The sequence below is a fragment of the Cibotium barometz genome, chromosome 4 (genome assembly GCF_041138505.1).
Source record: "Cibotium barometz isolate CiBa-2024 chromosome 4, ASM4113850v1, whole genome shotgun sequence".
NCBI lineage: Eukaryota > Viridiplantae > Streptophyta > Polypodiopsida > Cyatheales > Cibotiaceae > Cibotium > Cibotium barometz.
Window position 1 is genome coordinate 60,888,470 of NC_141049.1, and position 16,015 is coordinate 60,904,484.

Consider the following 16,015-nt stretch of genomic DNA (forward strand, 5'->3'; position numbering starts at 1 on the left):
GAGTCAGTGAGAGACTTTATTAATCGATTAAAGCATCTAAATTCTCACTGCACTCCTGATGAGCGCTTCAATAACAACCAACTGCTTGATAGATTCATTCGAGGATTGCGTCACGAGGACATATACAATGGCCTAGTCATTAGAGGTCTTACGACGTGGGAAGCAGTCACTGCCAATGCAATCCAATTGTAGTAGGGGAGCCAAAACCTACTTGTCTCGAGATGAGGAGTGGTGGGTGATCTAGGCCGAGTATAGAGACACGCCACGCCTTCTGACAGGTACAACCAGTAAAGGGTAGCCGCACAGGCTTGGATGGAGAGTGTAGGCTGGTCACACCTTAGTATTGGAGGCTATGAGTCCTTCTACGTGATTACTTTGTAGGTTTTTTTGCAAATCTCTTTCATTCGTTGTCTATGGTGTGCATTGGTTGCATGCCCTAAACCTTGTGTTGGTTGGTTGTTGTAGGTTTTTTTGCAAATCTCTTTCATTCGTTGTCTATGGTGTGCATTGGTTGCATGCCCTAAACCTTGTGTTGGTTTTTGATGTAGGAGAGCGTGGTAGGTCATTCTCCATTTCCACAGGAGGAGATATGGCTACAGGTTTGGCACAAGCACTGCTTCAGCAATTGGAGTCTGAGGGTATGCCTATCAATTAGGGAGCAATTGGAGTCTGAGGGTATGCCTAAACCTTGTGTTGGTTGGTTGTTGTAGGTTTTTTTGCAAATCTCTTTCATTCATTGTCTATGGTGTGCATTGGTTGCATGCCCTAAACCTTGTGTTGGTTGTTGATGTAGGAGAGCGTGGTAGGTCATTCTCCATTTCCACAGGAGGAGATATGGCTACAGGTTTGGCACAAGCACTACTTCAGCAATTGGAGTCTGAGGGTATGCCTATCAATTGGGGAGCAATAGCGAGCCACGAATACAATAAGCATCCTACTGCTAGTTGCATCCATCTACTCATTTTTATTGGCATGTTTGCATTGAATACTAATTTCTTCTTATGCATGCATTAATATAGGATATGCCTCAGCCCTCACTTGGTGACGAGTAGTGCGGTACTAGCCAAGTGTTGCTATCTATAAAGTGTTGTTATCCATGCCTTGGATCAATATCGGCATGCAATCATGAAAAATGTAATTATCTTTTTGACTTAATGTAAAATGTAGGTTTTCTCTCAATTCTGAGTACAATTCGACAAGTACTCTTACCAACAACAACAGGCATAATGGTGTAGCTAACTGCAATCTTGACCATTCTGCATCATTTCCTTGTAGTGCTCCTTGCAAACTAGTCTCAGTAATAGAACCATTTAAGCCACTATTTCACATTAGAAATAATCCCTTGTAGGGTAGTTTTATGTGATGCTTATAGAAACCATACATGAATCCTAGGACAAGGATGGATGGGGCATGCCAAATTGATTAGGCCTCAAGAATAGTCATGTACCCCTTACATCTACGCAAGTAAATGTGCTCATTGGCTTAATAAGAACCCGAGACCTTAGGGGATTAAGTAAAAGAGAAGAACATCAACGAAACCTTGCACTCAACCATGCCTCTCTACAACAATCTGTTGAGAAAGATGGTGCCATGGAGCACAAGGAAGGTAGGGAATGAGTGTAAGAGCAAGTTGCCACATGGGCAAGCAAGAATTATCCCATATGAGCTAGCAATTTAAGCTAAGATGTACCCACCTCATATAAAAGGTGTCAAGCAATCAAATCACACAAGCTCTCAAATATTTCTATGAGTATAAGTCTCAATCTTGTAACCTGACTAAACTTGAGTCTAAAGCTTAATTAGTTCATCTTCTCATCATTATGAGTGCACTTAGGCATCATCCACCTTAGCTTAGGGTTTTGCATCAAGTCATAGCTAAGATGTACCCACCTCATATAAAAGGGGTCACTTTCAATCAATCAAATCACGCAAGCTAAGATGGATCTACCTCATATAAAAGGCATCACTTTCAAGCAATCAAATCACGCAAGCTATCAAATCTTCCTATGAGTATAAGTCTCAATCTTGTAACTTGACTGAACTTGAGTCTAAAGCTTAATTAGTTTATCTTCTCATCATTATGAGTGCACTCAGGCATCATCCACCTTAGCTTAGGGTTTTGCATCGAGTAACAGCTCCCATAGCCTTATCTTGAGGTGTTGTTTTTTTCAACATGGTATCAGAGACTCCCCTCTCCTCATGAGCCCCTCCATTTTGAGCTTAGGTCATTTATTTCAACTTTATTAGCAACAATCATTTCATTCAACTCACTAATCTCAACTTCATCCAACCTTATCTTCTCATTCCCCTTATGGCCCAAAATTAGTGAACTCCATTCTCCTGATTCTCTTCATGATTAGCCAAGCTCTCTTAGCCACTTTCTTTACATCTCTAGGTGTAAAAGATCACCAAAGGAAGCCATCTAATTTGCTCTCCATGTCATGATTTTCAGATTACAGTGCCGATTGGTTACTTTAACCATTCAACCTCCTGATTGACACTCAATCCAAATCCTTTTAGGTGTGGGTTAGCAATGCCATGAGCTACTCACAAACCAATGCTTGAAGCTTTTAGTTTAGTAAGCAAGCTAGGAAAGCAAAAAAGCAGATGGGAGAAATTGACGAATTGCACTAGTTTTTGAGGTTTTGAGCTAATTCTCTCTACATAGGACACTTTTCCTCACTAAGAACAATATTGCTAAGGAAAATTCCCCTTCAAAAACTTCATTGGTAAGCTCAAATTTAGCCTCCATCTCTTAGCCCTCTTAATCACCATATTAAGACGGTACTTAAGCTCATTAAGGTAAAATTAGTAATAATCAAGCTAAAAGTAGTAACAATCAGGCTTAATTAAGGCCAAAATTGAAAAGGAGAGGGTGCATTTGGATGTGCTAAGCATCGAAGCATATCACATTACACTTTGGGCGTGTTGAAAGGTCCCGGAAAAGCAAAGAAATCTCATATCTTAGGGATCAGATCTATCTACTAAGCATTACTAATCTTGCACTAGCGTTTTCAACACCACAAAATAAAAAATATTTTTCTTATTATCCTTGTATTGCGCATTTGTCTTATTGCATCAAGTGTGAAGAAAATCATTGCAAATCAAAGCCTATTTTGCATGCCAAATCTTGGAAGAGGCATAGACACGTCGGAGAGTATTACTCCTTAAGACCATCTCAAAATGGCAAAACGAACACAACAAGTCATGTTGAGAAGGAAGGGTTTCACACTTGGGGCTACATAAATGTATTTGTTAATGCACAAAAAGGTATGGAAGATGGTTAAGGAAGATGCACCTAATAACAAAATTGATGAGTGGGTAGAGAAAGATGAGCAAGCATTGTCACTTATTGGGTTACATTTGGGGCCTAATCTCATTCACCACATTGATCACAAGGATAATTCCAAAGGTGCATGTTGGAGCTAAAGCAAAAAAATCAAGAAATAATTTTTATGGGCTAGAAATGAATTTCAGTGAGTCACTAGCACAATTTGTTAGCAAGACGAAAAGCATAATAACACAACTAGTTGGCATAGGTGCCAAGATAGGAGATAAGGATGCACTAGCCATTCTCTTAAAAAGAATGCCAGAAGAGTACAATGCATTGGTGACTAAACCAAAAAAATTGCCAGAACCAACCTTTGAAGGATGTGTCTCCTCTCTTCCTCAAGAAGAAAAGGAGCTTAAGCAAGGAAACACAACTGTGCAACATGCACTCTTCAACCAATAAAAGAGAAATTCTTTCATTGTGGAAGGATGAGACACTATCCAAAGTGAATGAAAACACAAGCACAAGCTAAAGTGTGACCATTAGAAGAAGCTGGGATACAAAGAAGAGGAATGTTGATTCAAGAACTAAGAAACCAACTACATGAAGTCTTCATCAAGCAACGAGGAGATTCCCAATAACAACAGACTCTTGTAAAGAGCTACATTAACAAACCTCACTACCCAAGCCTAGTTCTTAGCCTATATGTTATAAAAAGGGGGTCATCATATGAGTAGACACCCATCTCATTTCACTTGTATTGTTTCCAGCACACCTTACTACCTTAAGTAGCCATGTTAGCACTAAAGTGGGGGTGATGACATTATGTAACTAAAACTTACCATAGGTGAGAGTAGCAATCATGCACCTAGAAGGGAATGACAGAGATATGATCATGTAGGTTAACCAAGGAGTGGATTGACAATGTCATCTTCAGAATATGTTAGAGTTAGACTACATACCTCTAGCATAGATATTGGATAGTGCATGTGAGATTACATTTCTAGTATCATGCAGACCTAGGGAGTGGGATAGTGTTATCTTCAGGACATACTAGAGTCAGGTTACGTACCTCCAACATAGAGATTGGACATTGCATGGGAGATCATTAGCATCATAGCCTAGCACATGTGCTGAAGGCTAGATGCATTGAGGCCATGGAGTTCTTAAAGCAAAAATTCTTTGGTCCAAAAATGAAAGAAGGTAACTATTTGCAAGAACATTTAAGCCCAACAAAGATGGAGTGGAGATAATATATCTAGGCCATAGCTCATTTCCCCCCTAAGTTTTAGGACACACAAGATGTGGACATACATATATAATTGATGCAACCACTCCCTCCTTGCTAGAGTCAAGCAAGGTCACCTACAAGGGGAATTGGAAAAACCACTTCCACAATGAGCTCCCAACTAGGTATAGATCTGCACTAACCCAATTTTTTTCCATCACTTTCTATACACTATGGTAATATGCTGGTCCATTTCTATTGAAAATAAAGGAAATAGTGATTTATATAATCTAGTTTGATTATTTTAGAGATAAAAGAAATATTTTTTTAATCATAGGTCGATATGGGAGATATTTTAGAAGGGTTGTTATATACAAGGTTTTAGAGAAACAAAAAAGCCAATTTTATTGTTTAATGGACATGATGATGATTTTTTGTGGTCCAAGTATTTAAAAGCAAATAAGTGAGTGAGTATGAAGCTTTAAATATGAATTTAGATATTAAAAAACTTCTTTTAGGTATAGGTAGGCATGTGAGTGATTTTTTAGGGTAGTTAGATTTTTTTTTAAAAAAAAAGAGGGGGGAGGGTGTCTAGGTGGTGGGGCTAAAGGTGGGTAGAGTAGAGGGAAACTAGGGGGAAAAGTAGGAGGATAAGATCACCTAAATAATATGTGACATATGCCAATTTGTAAGGGACCACCTCCCCTTTTTTAGGCTTTAGCTCAGTAACCCATTTCTTATGAGGCTCTTTCGTAGTTCATTTCTTTCCTATTGAAATGAATATATATTTTTTGATAGTGTGCCAAACCTCTCTAAGCCTCGTGCAAATTGTCTAGCCTCTCTATGCCACTATCCTATCTACATACTTGTGTGATGGGTATCCACTCTACTAAACCATGGCTATTTCTCATAACGTGATCTAACTAGTGACTTGGTTTGGCATCACATTTATTATGAGTGTGAAGCATTGATATCTAATAATGATGCTTATAACATGAGAGAGAGAGAGAGAGAGAGAGAGAGAGAGAGAGAGAGAAGTTAAGTGTAAAGATGAACCACAATAGCAACAATGCTAGCATTCATATAAGCAAGAGAGAAGTAAAGTGTAAAGATGAAGCACAATAGCAACAATGCTAGCATTCATATAAGCAAGAATATTAGCTTTATTGTTAATGATAGTATTTTTTATGCTATACCCATGCATTAACAAGTCATGTAAGATTCTACAAACAACTATCCTCTTATTGTGTCACTTGTTCTTCTTCGTTAAGATTTTGTGCCTCCAAGTTTGTGCATTAAAAAAAAAGCCTTTTGATGATGAAAATGCAAGTATTATGCTTGCTTGCTAAACCTTGCTTAATAGTGAGCACCCACTATCTTTCCAATAAATACACCCTATTTGGCAAAGAGCTTGCTATACAACCTTGGGGTTGTCCCCCACAAACAATACAAGTGTACCAAATTGATATTTGCATTTAAACAATAAAAATCAATTAGAAAGGTTATATTTTAACTATTTTATAAATGTTAAAATATATGTAAGAGGAGAAAGGGTTTCACATTATATTTGGATATATTTTACAAAAGTGATACTTCAAATTTATTGTCTAAGCCATATATGAAGAATGATTTGTTTTAGTACATGCACGAATCTAAATAGTTTTCTCAACTCATGAATATACATCTAAAATTTCACATTAATTATTTCATGCCCTTAACACGAATTAGGTATCATTGGGCTATTTTGATATCATTTAGCCTTACATTATTTTCTTACATATAATAGGATTTAAAAAGTGGTGTTGTTGAGCTTTGATACAATTTTTGTATATGATTCTATGCACATCATTAAGCACTTTTCCATACATAGGTTCTCTCCATCATAGCATTGGATATTTGGCACATTAGGAAATGATCAAAGACATCATGATTGAAGTTGCTTTTTAGGCCTCACCCACATACTTTTCTTTTAGCATCATCTCATCTTTTAAAAAAAAATAGTGAGTTGCATTGAGGTTTTGGTTGAGAGGTCAATTATTTCTTGGCTCCATTACCTTTAGTGATGACAATGATGCAGTGTAATTGAGGTATACACTTAGATGTTAATATGGTGGGCAGGTGGTTAAGGTTTGGTGTGTTAGAGACTTGCAGATTATACTAAAAAACAAAAAGATGGCCGATTATACTTAGATGGCTGATAGGATCTCTTATGATAGAGTAAATGATTCATTACATCATGCGCATCGAATCCTTTATTTAAGAAGGAGAAACGTAAACACTTACTTTTAGAAAAATGACAACATAAATTTACCAAAGGCATGCATTAGCTTTTGAAACCCCCATGCCATAAAGGCTCCACCTTAGTTAGATTGGCTTGAAATGCTTTTGTAGGAGAAAACAACTCAAAGCCTTGTAAGCTGACTAATACAACCAATGTCCTTATGTTGACACAGAGGCACGCATGGGTGGTTCTCCAAATCAAGTCATGTCAATTTGCAACCAGTGAAAGGTTGACCTACCTAGATAGACTTTATCTAGGCATACACTAGCTTTTGAAACCCCCACGCTATAAAGGCTCCACCTTAGTTAGATTGGTTTGAAATGCTTTTGTAGGAGAAAACAACTCAAATCCTTGTAAGCTGACTAGTACAACCAATGTCCTTATGTCGACATAGGTGCGCACGGGTGGTCCTCCAAATCAGGTCACGTCAATTTGTTACCAATAAAAGGGTGACCTACCTAGATAGACTTATCTAGTCAAAATATGTTTTAATAGACAACTTTAGAGAGTTTGAAGTGTTTGCAACCTAAAAGGCAATTCTGGTTGAATCTCTTTTACAATCTCACTAGAAGGATGTGAAATAGTTATACACAAAAAATCTTAAATTGTTGAGGTCTAAGAGAGAGTTTTTTTATTTTTATTTTTTTTGGGGAGGGGGGGGGGGGGGGGGGGGTATTGTTGACTTATGGGGCGGGTGGAGGGGGTGTCTTTTTCGTGTTTATGTGTTGCATCATAAGTTTAGTGTTACCTTGACTTACCGAGAAGATGTAGCATTTAGTTGGAGCATTCCCATGCACTTCTTGAGACAGCAGACTCCGTGCTCATTAGCGGAAAAACAAAGAAATAATATAATTGGTGCTCATGTATCTTTCTGATTTGCAAGCCTTGGGACCCGAAGAAGAGTACTCGTCTTGAAATTTGATGGCGTGGACGGATTAATTTGGTTCACGACAGGGATTTCGTGCCAATAGTTCCGTCCGCACGAGAGGGATTTCCTGTCATGTTCTGATGCTGCTGCTGCTGCTTTTGCTTATGAGAAAGAAGGCTCCTCAAATGGGACGCAAGTTAGTTAAGATGCCCCGAACGAAAAGAGAGCCAGACGAAGGCTAATGGCGACAGTGTGTGTAGCCCTACGATGATGTGGCAATGCATAATCTGGATGTAGCGCAAGTTGGATTTGAGGAATGATTGAGGAGGCTGCTACTCACTTTACAATTTGTCCACATCAGGAGCAGTTTGCTGTTCATAACACGAGTCACCGACCTGCTCATCTTTTGCCAATCTCCTACGTTTGACTAAATGCATCTCATGTGACCGACCCAAAAAGAGCCACATCTTTTGCCAATTTCAAAAGGTCCAAACTCACTCATTGTTATACTGTATCAACTATGCAGCTTGTTGACTGCTTTAAATTTTTTAATATAAATATTTTATGTTCCCAAAAAAAAAATCCATATGTGACATGGTCAAGTCAAGCCGTGTAATTGTTCTCATGCTTGGGATGTCAAGATATGAGGTCTTGCCTTTTTGCACATTGTGAAGGGTTAGGTGTTTCTAACAGTCACTCATCATGGTTTAGTCAACATCTTGAATGATCCAATGGTGCTGGTTTTTATTCACTTTTCTATGATAAAAAATACCTGCTATGGAGCTGCTTATTTTAGTGTTATATTTAAAGGCTTTTAATTCAAAAGTTTACTCTAATTAAATGGTGTTGGAGTTGGCTATTATTTTCTATGATTCTTAAAATCTCTTCAAATTTTATTTTCTAAAAAAAAACCTCTTCTATGATGCTATTATACAGAAAATGGTCTAGGAAGGTGACTTGGTCCGCCAAAAGACAGCTAGCATGATTTGGTTTTTTTGGGGGTGTGAGGGTTATCAACCCGCGCTAACACGGGTGACGGTAACATTTTGCCAACCCTGCAAGCGACAGCGTCGACCTTCACCGACAGGTAATCGATGATGACCGCCGAGAGACAGAGAGACACACACACGTAAAGATTTTAAAGGAAAGGTTTCAGGTATGCGCCATTCAAAAACCAAAATTTTTTTTTAGTAAAATTGACCTACAAGGCTCAAGCCAGTAAATTCTATCTAGCTGTTCATGAATTTTAAATTTCTTTCCAAACAAAAGGGAGGGGAAAATGTACGTCATGGACATGGGCGCTGGGCCTTTAAAACCTTGGCATGCTTGCACGAGTTTGCAGAGAGTGTGCACTAGTGTTGTACTTTGTGCAGTAGTAGTAGTAGCCGGGTTCTCTTTAGAGCAATGGGCTTGCAGTGCGGCAGCAGTACTAGAGTGTCTATGCTTCTGCCAACATTCCTGATTCTAGTCGTATGCTTGCTGCATTTAGGAGAGGCATATAGAAGCAGAGCACTGGCCGGTACGTCTTCCGGCAACAGTACTATTAATGAAGGGCCTTCTACATTGATGAAAGAAAAAGAGAAGGATTTTCTAGAGTGGGTTAAAAAGGGTGGGTGAGAGGTCAGCTACTCATGCCGCAGCTGCTACTAGTACTGCAGGCGGCGCGTCCCCGAGTAGTTGGTTCCAAGCTAGCGAGCTGGGATCAGGGGGCTCTGTGATCACCGTTGGCACGAGTGGGGGTGCACAGTTCACCTCTATCCAGGCTGCGGTAGATTCCGTGCCTACCCAGAACTCTCAACGTGTTGTAATCCAGATTGCTGCCGGCGTCTATCAGTAAGGCTCACACACTTCTGGGTTTTCAGTTGTAGCACTTGCTGATGTGTATATTGGGCAGTACATAGCTTATAATTCTAGGGATACAAACTTTATCCCACGATAAGCGTGGATGGATGATGCCACCGTTAAGGAGCTCGTTGTCTAATCCAAATAACATTATATCACTTAAGCTCGGTGAAAATGAGATCATAATTTTGAAGGAAGGACTTATTGAAATGGTTAAGCAAAATACATGTAAAGAAGATTTTTATCGCGAAGATTTTAAATTAAACCTCACACTTTATTTGGATGGTTGAGCTTTGAACTCACGCTCCCAGTTGACTCGCACATACTCTAGCCTATCCCCCCCCCCACCCTCTATACCTATAAATTGGGACTCATTGTGATGTTATCTATTGATTGTTGGGATTCATTGTGATGTTATCTATTGATTGTTGTAATGTAGAGGCTTATTTGGCACATGCTCTTGAGTTTTTGATTATGTAACTAGAGCAAGAAATATAACGGATCTTAACTATCGATATTTGTAGCTAGAGGGTTGATTGGAACAAGCTGTGGAGTTTTTAACTATGTAATTGGAATAAAAGATGCATTTGTTTGATTGTTTTGAGGATCGTGAGCTGTAATATTGATTCGTTTAACTTATTTTTCTCATTCTCCCTTTCTTTTTGATAGGGAGAAGGTTCTTGTTCCCCAAAACAAACCTTACATAACATTCCAAGGTGCTGGGAGCGGTGTGACGACGATAACACATGATGAGACTCAAGCTAATGCGGGTAGCACGCAAGACACTGCTACAGTGGGGGTGAACTCATACGGTTTCATTGCCAAAGGCATCACCTTCTAGGTGCTACTTATTGTAACTCAAATTCATAGTCCCATCCCATGAGTATATATATTTACACACGGTTTCCATGATAATATTTTTTAAAACCATAGGTTATATTTGCTCAACATTATTGAACTCTCATTTAAACCCCTAGTGAAATATTTCTACTTAGAGTATATGGAGCTTAATCAACGGTTCAAATGAATGGTAGAATTCGGCCCCTGCTCCACCACCTGGAGCTATGGGGAGGCAAGCCGTGGCCTTTAGGATCTCAGGAGACAAGGCCGCCTTCTATCAGTGCAACTTCCTCGGAGCTCAAGACACTCTGTATGATGACCACGGCCGACACTACTTCCAGAATTGCTACATTCAGGGAAGCATTGACTTCATCTTTGGTGATGGTCAATCTCTTTATCAGGTAACAGATATAGTACTAATCATAATTATCAGGTAAAGATGCACGTGTTAATAGTAATTATGATCAAGTCAAAGTCTTATGCTAATAGGCCTTTATTAATGAATTGTGATTCCATGGTGGTGTATGTATTGTGCCTTTCACTCTTTTCCAGATCATTCCCTCATTGGTGATTTCCAGATGACTCAAAAATGTTTGCCATTAATTTAAATTTTTTTGAGGGCTTGTTCTATGCAGTGAAAAGTACCCTTGCATGTTGGAAAGTGATAGTGGTTATAAAGCCTCATTAAGTGGGTTTGTCTCGTGATTAAACCCACCCAAGCCCATTATTGCCTAATTTTCATCATAGTATGTCCCCCCTTTTGACGAAAACAAATTTGAAAGTCCTTGCAAAGAATGCATACAATCATATGCCAAAACAATGCATATCTGCACTAGATCTGGATTCAAACCTTCTATCTTCAATTTCTAGTATCACCACCATTAAGGCTCTGATGCACATAAGTACAACTCATGTAAGTATTGTAACTGTGAGCTCAAACCACCCAATCACCCTAGAGGTCAAGCTCACTCTCAATCTCAATAGCTATACATTGGAAATTTTGGAGTTTCTAAAAGTTAGTTGATTGCAATAATCTTAATCGTAGAGATCCTGGAGTATTCAAGAAATCATAGAATTTTGGAGTTATGAGTCTTGTTCTCTTAGTGCATGGAAACATTTTCATTCGTTTTACTTCTTGAGTTTCCACACGTTGAATAGCATGTCGCACTAACTTTAGCCAATAGTGTCCTTGATAGAACTCGAAGACTGTCCAGACATTATCCAAATAATCATAGTGTCTTTGACTTCATGCCTTTTGCTTTTTGCCTAAAGTGTGTGTTGACTAGTTTTTCCATGACCAATACCCAAAAAGAAGGCCTAATGTTGAAGGAGCATGCTTATTTGGATTAATGTGCCTATTCTTGGAGTACCATCATGGGTGCTCTCATCTAAAGTTAGTGTTGCATGCTATTCATGGTGTGGGATCTCGAGATAAAAAGAAGAAAAAAACCTTTTCATGCACGAAAGGAAAGAGCTTTCATAATTACTGTAACAGTCGATGATTTTTTGAAGACTCCAAGATCTCTGTAATTAAGATTATTGCAATCATCTTTTTTGGAAAAACAAATGTTGTATAGTGGTGAGAGTAATTTGGGGTCTAGGATGGTCAGGTAACTTGAGCCCATAGGTATCGTGCACATGGAGATTTGATATCAAAAAGAAATGGTAACATCTAAATATTTTGTTAATTTAAGAGATTTTTAAGTATATGTTTTTATAAGTTATATTCTCAGACCCACACCAATTACCATTATTTCTCTCCATTTTCCTAGCTTTTGTTTGTCTTGGTTTCTCACACGACTGAGGTGTAGCGTGCACCCAAAAAAAAAAACAAGGTAAAGTCTATCTTGTACTTTTAAGTTTTAAAGTTTGAATAAAACCTACAAATTTTAGAGTTGAAGGTTCCAAATTCTTAGATTTTTGGAGGTTTTTATTATTCAAAATTAGTAAGACATGCTTTTAAATTAGAAAGATAAAGGTTTTTACCATTAGGGTGAAAAAAATTTATGCTTGCCAAAGACTAGGTGTTGTCTTTGGTTGTGTAGAATAGGGCTATGCCCATAAAAGGCAAACCCATGCTACATCAAATTACCAACATGTCGAGATTCGTCTACCCAACATAACCCAAAATGAAATGACTAGCATACCTTAAGTGGTCTTAACTATCCAATAGCAGAACGGCTTCCTAATCTATCATGCAACACTTAATATTCTATGACCTACATTCTCTATCGAACCATCTACAATAGAGCCAAAACCAAATGCATATTCAACATAGTATAATTTTTCATACTTACCCTAGAACATTATTTAGAGACACAAATAAATCCCACAAACCATATCAAAGTTGTCCTTGTGGAAAAAGAAGTTTAGCCTTCATCTTGAAGCTAATATAAACATCACACGGAGCTTCCCTTTGAAATATCAAAAGAGTACCTTCTTTCAAATTTTCTTATGAATATAATTTACTTGTGAGAAAATGCTATTTTCCACTTGGAATTATATCTTTTATGGCTCTTAATTGCGCCTTTTACACACTTCTATTGATTAGTGAGGTGGGACAACCAAATGCTTATGGTACACCTAACTCTCCACCCTTATGTTGTTTTTTGTATATAAAAACTCTCACCCTCCTTTATAGTCTCTAATCTAGGCTTCAAGGCATTGCTATCTTTGGTGGGATGGGAGGAAGGAGTATGATGATGAATAACAAAAAAGTTTAAGAGTTTTTTCATTACCATGAAATTACATAGTGTAAAAGGGCATTTTCATTTTAAAAGATAACATAGTGTAAAAGGGCATTTTCATTTTAAAAGATTACATAGTGTAAAAGGGCATTTTCATTTTAAAAGATAACATAGTGTAAAAGGGCATTTTCATTTTAAAAGATATACTTAAAGTCCATTCTGAGGAGATTTGTATTGAGAAAGTGCTAAAAATATAAATAATATAAGACAAGCCTTAATAAAAGAGGTTTGTTTACTTATGGAGATACAAGAAAATTCTGAAGTTTTGAAGTAAATTTCTAGAAAGTGGAAAAATCTACACGTCACTGGTCACTAGTTTACTTGGAAGGAGTGTATTACAAATCTTAAAACCTGTAGGTAGGGGAATCTTTAAAAGTCCCTTGAATTCATGTAGAATTTAGGGTTTTACTAAGTGAGAACAACAAGGTCTTTGAAAATACTCCTTGAACATAGATGCTATATGGTGTTGCTAAGTACTGAACTCCCAAGGCTACTAGATCTAGGGTGACCCAATGACACTCTAGTTGGTCCTATCTTGTGACTCGTTTCCTTGATTGGGTAATATTTAGAAGAGTATTCCGGTTCAGTCTAGCTCCACAATGGGAAAGGTATAAACTTGCCCAACAAAATCAAAATCTTAAATAAATTTCCGCTGTTGCGCCCCCCCCCCCCCACACCCCCAAAAAATAATTGAGTAGAGTAGTGAAAATCACACGAAAGGAATCAGGATGGTTTTTTTTTTTCTAACGCTGCAAAATCGAAATTCATGTGCATAGTTAACTAGTCGAGTATGGAGGGCTTCATCTCCTATACTTTTGAAAAGCCGTAGAGGCGTCCCCTGGTAGTGAGCGACTCTCTTCTCAAAGAGGAACGTTTGTTTACATGTGCCCAGGTTTAAAAAGGTATTGGTTGATTTGGTTGTGATGATGCAGAGTTGTCAGCTGCATGCGTTGTCTGTGAACCCAGGCTCGCTGACGGCGCAGAGGCGGTCGAGTCCGGGGGAGAGCACCGGCTTCTCTTTCGTGCAGTGCACGGTGGGAGGCTCTGGGATGGTGTACCTGGGTAGGGCTTGGGGGGCCTACTCGCGGGTCGTCTTCTCCTACACCTATATTGCCGATATCATCATCCCGCAAGGCTGGAATAATTTTGGGGTCCCCAGCAGAGAACAGTGAGTTTTTGAAAAGCATCAGCGCCCATTTAGCTTAATTCACGACGCTAAAGGAGCTTCTAATAATTGCAGTTAGAAATGATTAGCTTAGGTGCTATGAGTGCGTCTGATTAGTGTATTTCTTGTGCAGAACTGTGTTCTACGGGCAATACAAGTGCTCGGGGCCAGGTGCTAATGAGAATGGCAGAGTGGCCTGGTCCCACGAGCTCACCGACGCACAGGCTGCCCCCTTCCAGACCGTCAGCTTCATCGACGGTGCGTCATGGCTCCAATCGTGAATCGTGATCCGCCACTATAAGCTACGCTATAATAAATCCAATATTGATCCTATCGCCGTAATTTCCATCCCATAACATGTGTACTTGTATCCGCATATATCTCCAACACCCCGCAAGATAATTACGCAACTCGCAGCCTCCTCGCAACCCTCCATGTTTCCTTAAAAGACTGAATGTAAAAGATTTGCAGATATGCCACTCAAATGTCTAATATTATTATGCCCAACCCAGACTACCAGTGGCTGTGCAATAGCTGCGTCCTATTTTAAAAGATTTGCAGATACGCAACTCAAATGTTTAACATTATTCTGCCCAACCCATTAGCAGCAATAGGCTATTTTGAAAATATCCGCAGCCGCATGAAAGATGCAATCGGACAAAACCTTCATTTGTTCCCAATCATCGCGCTGGCACGTTATAGACCCTGTTCTTGTTGAACAATGCACTTGATAATAACCCCTCCCCCAAGCTTAAATAAACCAAAAAGAAATGAAAATAAAAGGATATAAACGAACAAAAGAAAGGAATATAAAAGTTGTGTGGACCCATTAAGTTGAAATAACCAAATATTTTAGGCTGATCTTTGACGAGAGCTGCAATTAATTGTGCTATCAAGAAGAAACAGGCTCAGGATGTCGTTCCGATGCTCAAAGATAAGGATGGGGTATTGGCCCCCACCCAATATAAAATATAAAAATAGTTCATCACTTTTTCCAAATATCTTTAGTACCCCGTTCTTGTCTCAAAAGAAAGACAAGATGCATGTGCCAAAATCGGTAGCTGCAGAAAAGAAATTGTCCCTCCCTCAATGAGAGCCATGTTGGAGTACGATTTGTCGGTGGCTTAATCTAGCTATGCCTAATGGTGGGAACAAGATACAAGGCTCATTAATCCCTCATATTTACAATGAATGCTTCTGCATATTTACAAATGCCAATCTCGGCTATTTACAGTTAGTTGCCGTGGGAGCCATTGTTAACCAACATGTTCCCTTCCTGATGCAGATCCGGAGGACCTTGACAGGGCCATTAGCTTCAAAAAATTTCTGATTCCCTACCTTCATTTGGGGCTCGACCTTTTTCTAGCAATTAAGGGGTCATCACGCTAATCCATAAAAGGGATGCCAAAGAAGAGCTCGGTGACTGGAGACCCATAACTATGTTATCATCAACCTAGAAGGTCTTCTCAAAAGCTTTAGCCATGACACTTGCTAGCCACTTTAATGTTTGGATAAGGAGGGAACAAAAAGCATTCATTAAGGGGAGATTTATCCTAGATGCTTCATCAGCCTACCGGAAGGATTTGAACATGCCCAAAGAACAAATTGGGATTTCATCTTCTTTAAGATTGATTTTGATAAAGCTTATGATAGTTCATCACTTTTTCCAAAATATCTTTAGTACCCCGTTCTTGTCTCAAAAGAAAGACAAGATGCATGTGCCAAAATCGGTAGCTGCAGAAAAGAAATTTTCCCTCCCTCCATGTTGGAGTA

The 16,015-nt window shown here is 38.8% G+C and overlaps 1 pseudogene; it reads left to right on the forward strand.

The window, feature by feature from the left end:
* The first annotated feature begins 589 nt into the window (after window positions 1–589).
* On the forward strand, window positions 590–14,540 carry LOC147639457 (putative pectinesterase 53; annotated as a pseudogene).
* Window positions 14,541–16,015: the final 1,475 nt, after the last annotated feature.